Source organism: Palaemon carinicauda, chromosome 3 (assembly GCF_036898095.1).
Source record: "Palaemon carinicauda isolate YSFRI2023 chromosome 3, ASM3689809v2, whole genome shotgun sequence".
Taxonomy (NCBI): Eukaryota; Metazoa; Arthropoda; class Malacostraca; order Decapoda; family Palaemonidae; genus Palaemon; species Palaemon carinicauda.
In genome coordinates, this window is record NC_090727.1 from 2,870,746 (window position 1) to 2,877,468 (window position 6,723).

Consider the following 6,723-nt stretch of genomic DNA (forward strand, 5'->3'; position numbering starts at 1 on the left):
TGAAAGGTAACTCGATAAACATTTCGAATTCTCTATAATTATCGGCGAGCTAGTGCAACGGTAAAATTAGAATCTAAAATCTATGTTAATTGAATATTCAGGTATATAATGTATTCCTTCAGGACAGGTTAGACTGCAGAAATTTTGTTGTATGGTAAACGGGATAAGAACATTTAGCAGAGTCGTAATGAGGTCAAATTATTTGGAAAAAATCAAAATAAGAAAAAAAAAACGGTGACACTATTATTGATTTTTAATCTTCAATACGACTGTATTTCACTAAAATATGAATATGTGGAGCAAAATAGATTTGCTTGTAAAACATACTCCGTTAACTTGAACAATAAAATGCATGTATTCAGTAATAAATCGAAATGTATTCTAGTGGAGAGTAAATAGGAGATAATATATGAAATCCAACCATAAAAACAACCGCCACAATAAAAATAACAATACTAATTTTGACTATTATTTTGTTCGATATTAGCATCATCATGAAGGATTACACAATATAAAAGCATATTAAGAGGAAGAATTGATATAGCGACTAGAATCCTAAGCTTTTTGTCCCGCAATTTGCTTAGATGCCAAACATTTCCTACAGTAATAGTTTACCACCATTGCCTTTCTTTCCGCTAGACACTTCCTTGACCAACCTCCTTAGCACCCTCACGAGGCATTGCTTGGAAGGTCGGGAAAAATATTCAATAATCTTTTGATTAATCCTCATCTGAAGACAACTGGTAGGCAAAAATTTCAGAAAATGACGTAAGCATATCCTTTATTGTTAGATTATCAATAATTATTCCAAACTTATCTAATTACGGGTTTCATATGTTTGTGTGTAAGAGTGTCGCATGTGATTGCATCTGGATAGACAAAACCAAGTCTTAATGGCATCCTCATGGTTTATAAAAAGCTTAAAAATTTTCTTATTCCACCGTTTGGTACTGAGCTTGACTGATGAAAATAAAAAGCCAGAAAGCTTTATTGCACAACGAGTGAAAAGAGTCATCTCCCAAAAATTACACTCGTCAAACTTTACGGAAGTGAGATATATATGCATAAACATCATGCTAATTAGTCGAGATATTCAGCGGCATGACTGAGGGCAACAGCGAGTCCATTTAGACTGCATGAATTGCTATAGGCTTTATGCGCTTAAAGCCCCGTCAACGATAATCCCACTTCGCGTTTCCCGTGGAAGGCTAATCGAATCAGCAGCGATCGAACAAAGAGCCAATGTCATGCAGTGGTTGGAGGAAGGAGAGGCAAAAAGAATACTCACAAAAATTAGAAAAGGTTTTTGATCTGCTGAACTCCTTTTAAAATCACATTTGCGAAAGGAGGAAGGGAAGTGGAAATCTATCGTTGACTGAAGGATTCGTTAAGAGAATAATGGTGCTGGAAAAGGGAAGAAAGAAGTAACAAAGAAAACATGAGAAAACCTTCACCAGACACAGGTGCAGTGTTTTTGTCTGGGAAATGACATGAAATGAAATTGCATTTCATAGAATGATAGCAACATTGATGCAAAGGGAGGGAGAAAATCCGCAGATAGAATGGGACACTTGGGTATATCAGCTCTTTGAAGGATCCACTGAAATTTCATATCTTAAGAATTAGAGAACCACATAGTATGCGAAATATTATAGATAATATTATATTCAGTCATGTACATAGGAATATGTACGCATATAGGAAGGAGAGAGAGAGAGAGAGAGAGAGAGAGAGAGAGAGAGAGAGAGGACTCTTCAACTGGGTGTAACTACTAATTAACAACCGAACTTTGAACAGTTCTTTTTATCCTGACAGGTTAATAGTAATAAAAATAATTGTCTCGACCCTTGTTTTCACCAAACGTGTTTTCTCCAAACTTCTACAAAGGTTTGATGATAGAAAACTTTCAAAAGGATTTGTAACGATCCAGTTCACAAAAAGTTGAGTAGTATAGCTGGCTATATTGGAGATCCCCGTTAAATATAGGACAACGTTCTTAAGAAGAGATAAACACTTACAAATAAATAAAACGGTAGAGATGAAGCTAAAATCATGGAAATACTAAAAAATCACACGCTACTTAATTTGGCCGGTAAATGTTAATGAGGCGACAAGGTTACTATAATATAATTATATGTCTTTGAACTCTAACGTTTCCGGTTCTCCTCTTTATAAGCATAACTGAAGTCGTTAGTTGGTGTCATCTCTTGGAATTTTTAATGAACACTTTTGCAGTAATATTAAACTTCAATTTTTGTGAATATTTACATTGTTCTCTCAACTTATATTCTAGTGTGTTTTTTTTTAACGATTTTTGCTATATTATATACTGATATTGAACATAGCACTGTTCGAAACGTCTAGTAATAAATTATGGCCTTTATGAACACCATACGGTATGCCGTTTTATATTAATATATATATTTTGTGAATAACCTTTATTTTCTCTTAGCTTCATTCTAAGAGCGAAGTTTTTCAAAATGAATGAAATTAATAAAGGACAATTTCCTTTCCATTTAATTTCTTCATAACTTTTAATTATTTTTAGGCGTTGTTCTTTATAATGAGTTTTTCGACGATTTGTCGTTACACTAATTATCAGTTCGACCAGCTGTTTTTGACGAATTGGCTTTCGGCAAACGGTCTGCATACCATGATATATATATCATTATGTATACCTCCAAGTGCTCTTTAAATAAATCTATTATTAATATGAATATGATATGACTAACTACTCTATGATAATCTAAATAATCACAAAACACTAATGGTAGAAAGCAAGAAACGTTCAAGTAAAATGGTCCAATAAAATTCATCCGAGAGCCATTTCCATTCCAATAATTCAACAGTATCAAAGAGTGCCACGTTTATTATAAACTGTAGTTGAAAAACTTCATGGGAATACAAAACACCAAAACGGAGAGAATTTCGAACTTGGGAAACTGGTGCAATAAATATCAAGGTTCCGGAAGTTCTCATTTCTGGGAGTGCTTGGCAACAAAATTATTGTTGCAGTGTTTCGAAATAATAATTCTTACCTTCTGTATACACTTGGTTTTACAGCAGATACCAAATGCACGAACAGGGCGCAAACCATGCTTCACACGACGAGGTACTAAAATGACTTCTTGCCACGACGCATTGTGCAATTTATGGGGGGGGGGGGGGAGAAATCGTGCATAATTTAGTACACTTTTTTTTCACATCAGTTACATCCGTTATTACTATAAATACATTAAACAAGTTTCATCCTAAGAGATTCATTTTTTTCCCCTCATTACCATTGATCATCTACACATCTTTTAATTCTGTAAATTAATGCTCTTATATTCTGAATAATTTGTAGAGATCCTAATGCCGTTATTCGTCCTTTCTTTCATCCTATCTTGATACACGGATTTTTTTCCAAATTGCCCAAACAAATCAACCATTAAGAGAAGAAAGTCAAAGGACAACTACAGAACTAGAAAGGACAAAACTGCATTTGGGGTGAATTAAGGAAGCATTTTGCGACAAGAGAAAGTTCTCTGTCCCAGGATTTCGCTGATAATGAAACTGATTTAATATGGCACAGATTTTTAAAAGACTGACGGTAAACAGGAACGTTTCTATGATTCTGAACCAGTACATGGTTGTTGTGAATGAGATAAGTGGTTGCAATGGGTAATTCAAATGCTGAAAGTAGGTGGCCGAACAGCTAATGGAATGGCTACAACGAATATTTATTGTAAAACATCAACTTAGGAAAAAGAAAATTATGAGGAAAATTAATTAGATACGTTAAAAGACTTGTATAAAGGATGATATTAATCAATAAACTGGTAAGAATAATTGCTGAAAGTATATGCATTTTTTTGTAATTTTGATGTAAAATTGAAAACAGAAGAGAGTTTTAGTTGGAATAAAACTCATTAAAATACGGCAATGCATATTAAGATTGTAACTGCAATAACAAAATGAGAATTGCATATGAATATCGAGAAGGTGGTAATGACAGCTGTTGGGGAAACAGAAACCTTCGCAGTTAGTGTTGGATTATAACATAGGTCAACATTAAGCCCGTTTATATTTGTAGTGGTCATGGATGTGGGAAGTGAAGAGATCGGGAAGGAAGAGTAGTAAGAGCTGCTATATGCAGATGATTTGGTGATTACCGCTGAAAATGAGGACGACTTCCAATGAAGGTTTATAGAGTGGCAAGAGGTTGGAGAGGGGTGGCTTGAGAGTAAATATGGATAAGACTGAAGCTATGGCGAGCAGTAAGGAAGGTAGGGTCAGGATAGCTATGCTTGAAAGTAGAGGTTCGGTTATAAAACAGGTGAAACAGTTCAGATACTTGGGATCTACTATAAGTCAGAAGGGAGGATGTAAGGCTGAAATTGAGAATAGGATAAAAGCAGCTTAGGTTAGTGGAGGGAGGTACCAGCGGTGTTATGTGACAAGAAAATGCCAATCAAACTAAGTAAAGATCTATAGCACAATAATAAAACCAGTGCTAATGTATGGATCTGAAACGTTGGCTCCAAGACAAAAAGAGGAAGCAAAGCTTGATAGAACAGAGATGAATCTTCTGAGGTGAATTATGGGAATACCACTGCTTGAAATATTGGAAAATGTTGAAGTAAGAAGAATGGCAGGCGTAGTGAAGATTACAGAGGGGATAATGTCATGGTGAGATCGTGTGGGTACCTGTTGAGGATGAATGATGGGGAGGGAAAGAATTTTTTATAGAGGAGATGAAGAGTTAGAGCACTGGATGAGATAAGGTGAAGGATGATATGGAGAGAAGTTTGGTGTTAGACTAGACCTCTGATATATGGCATTGGTGAGGCCGCATCAGTCAACCGGTCCCTTAACGATAACGGTGGGACAAAAGATACAGTAGTTGTTAATAGTTGAGAAAAACCACAAGTTGTATGACAGGCGACCTACAGACTGTGTTATAAATACTTAAGAGAATGAGTGACTGATTTGGTATAAAAGTTGGTCTCAAGACAAAATGTGTCGTCTCTATTTCTATTATTTCTATTAAATAGAGAAATAATAAAAAACTGCAAAAGCATAAATCATTGCTTGTATATCTTTTACTTAAGACCTTTTTGCACTATTCTTGTTTGTTTTCCCTCGGCTTCGTTTCTTTCAGGTTAGACGATTAACTAACGAAAACAAACTCACCAAAAGCTAAAACTTTGAGAAACTAAAAAATAATTTACGTTAAAGTAAAAAAAATTCTATCAATTATAAAACATACTTGTCCAAGCGCCCTCCAAATCAACAACAGGAGCTATTTTTTTCACTGTCTAAATAAAAAAAAAAAAAAAAAAAAAAAAACTTTTAGAATAATGTCATAACATGTCGCTTTTCACCAACACTTTAGAGCCGAAAGACCTCGTTATCCGTAAGCCAGGATTATACCCAGCAAAGGACATTAGTTTATATCAAGGTTTCCCCCCCCCCCCCAAGTGTTTTTTTTTTTTTTTTTAATAAAAAATTATAACCTCTCCATAACTTATCTTGATGTTTAATTTACTGCATTATTACGATATATATTCACGTGTATCAAAGGTGTAAATTGATACACATTTCCCAGGAACATCTTAAAAAAAACAATAAAACGTTCGGCGAATAGAAAGAGCACAGTATTCTTCTACAATGAAAAGGACCACTACTGGCGGCTCAAATGGTTTGTTGTGTACCAACCATGTAGGTCATATTACCCATAAATGATTATATATATACATTATATATATATATATATATATATAAACATATCATATATATACTGTGTATATATATATATATATATATATATATATATATATATTTATGTATTACATATATTATGTATTATATATATATATATATGTATATGTATATATATATATATATATATATATGTGTGTATTATATGTATATATGTATTGTATATATATATATATATATATATATATATATGTATTATATGTATATATGTATTGTATATATATATATATATATATATATAGTGTGTGTGTGTGTCCTTTTTCGTTATATATTTTCTTAGGGCAATTGTCTTCAAAATACTAGAAAATTAGTTCAGTTGATTTCTTTTGCAAATTTTCATCAAATGTAACGCTAAACACTTTAAAAATGTGAAATGGCAATCTGATTCATATTAGAATTCATTATGACTTTCAGCAGACCTCTACACATGAAAATTCATAGTGCTGTTATAAGAAATAACCTACAATATAATCGTAGAAGTGATTTGTGGACAAAACATCTCAATGAAGGATGTATAAGAAAAAAGAGAAAGAATGCATTTTTAAAATTACTCTTACCCAGGTAATACTTTTGGCCAAAGCTTTTTAATTGTAAATATAGAAGTGAGGCAATTAAAAGCAAGTTAAAGAATACCAAACCAATTTATCGTACTTCATAATCTATAGTACGATTATAAAAATTAAGAACAAGACGTTCAAAACAGACAAATATTGATTTTACTTCTTATTATGAGTAAGTTAAATTTAGTTACTGCAGATCGGATGTATTTACTTTGTTACTCTGAGGGAAATTATGAGCACACTGACATTCGAACAAATGTTTAAAATATGTAATTTTATACAAGTATTAAACAGTGCCACGTAACGATCAATTACTTGAATGAGTAACGGTGCAAAAGATCTGGGGATTGTGATTTAACTACAAACAAAATTACTTAAGTCAAATTCATAATGCAAAACC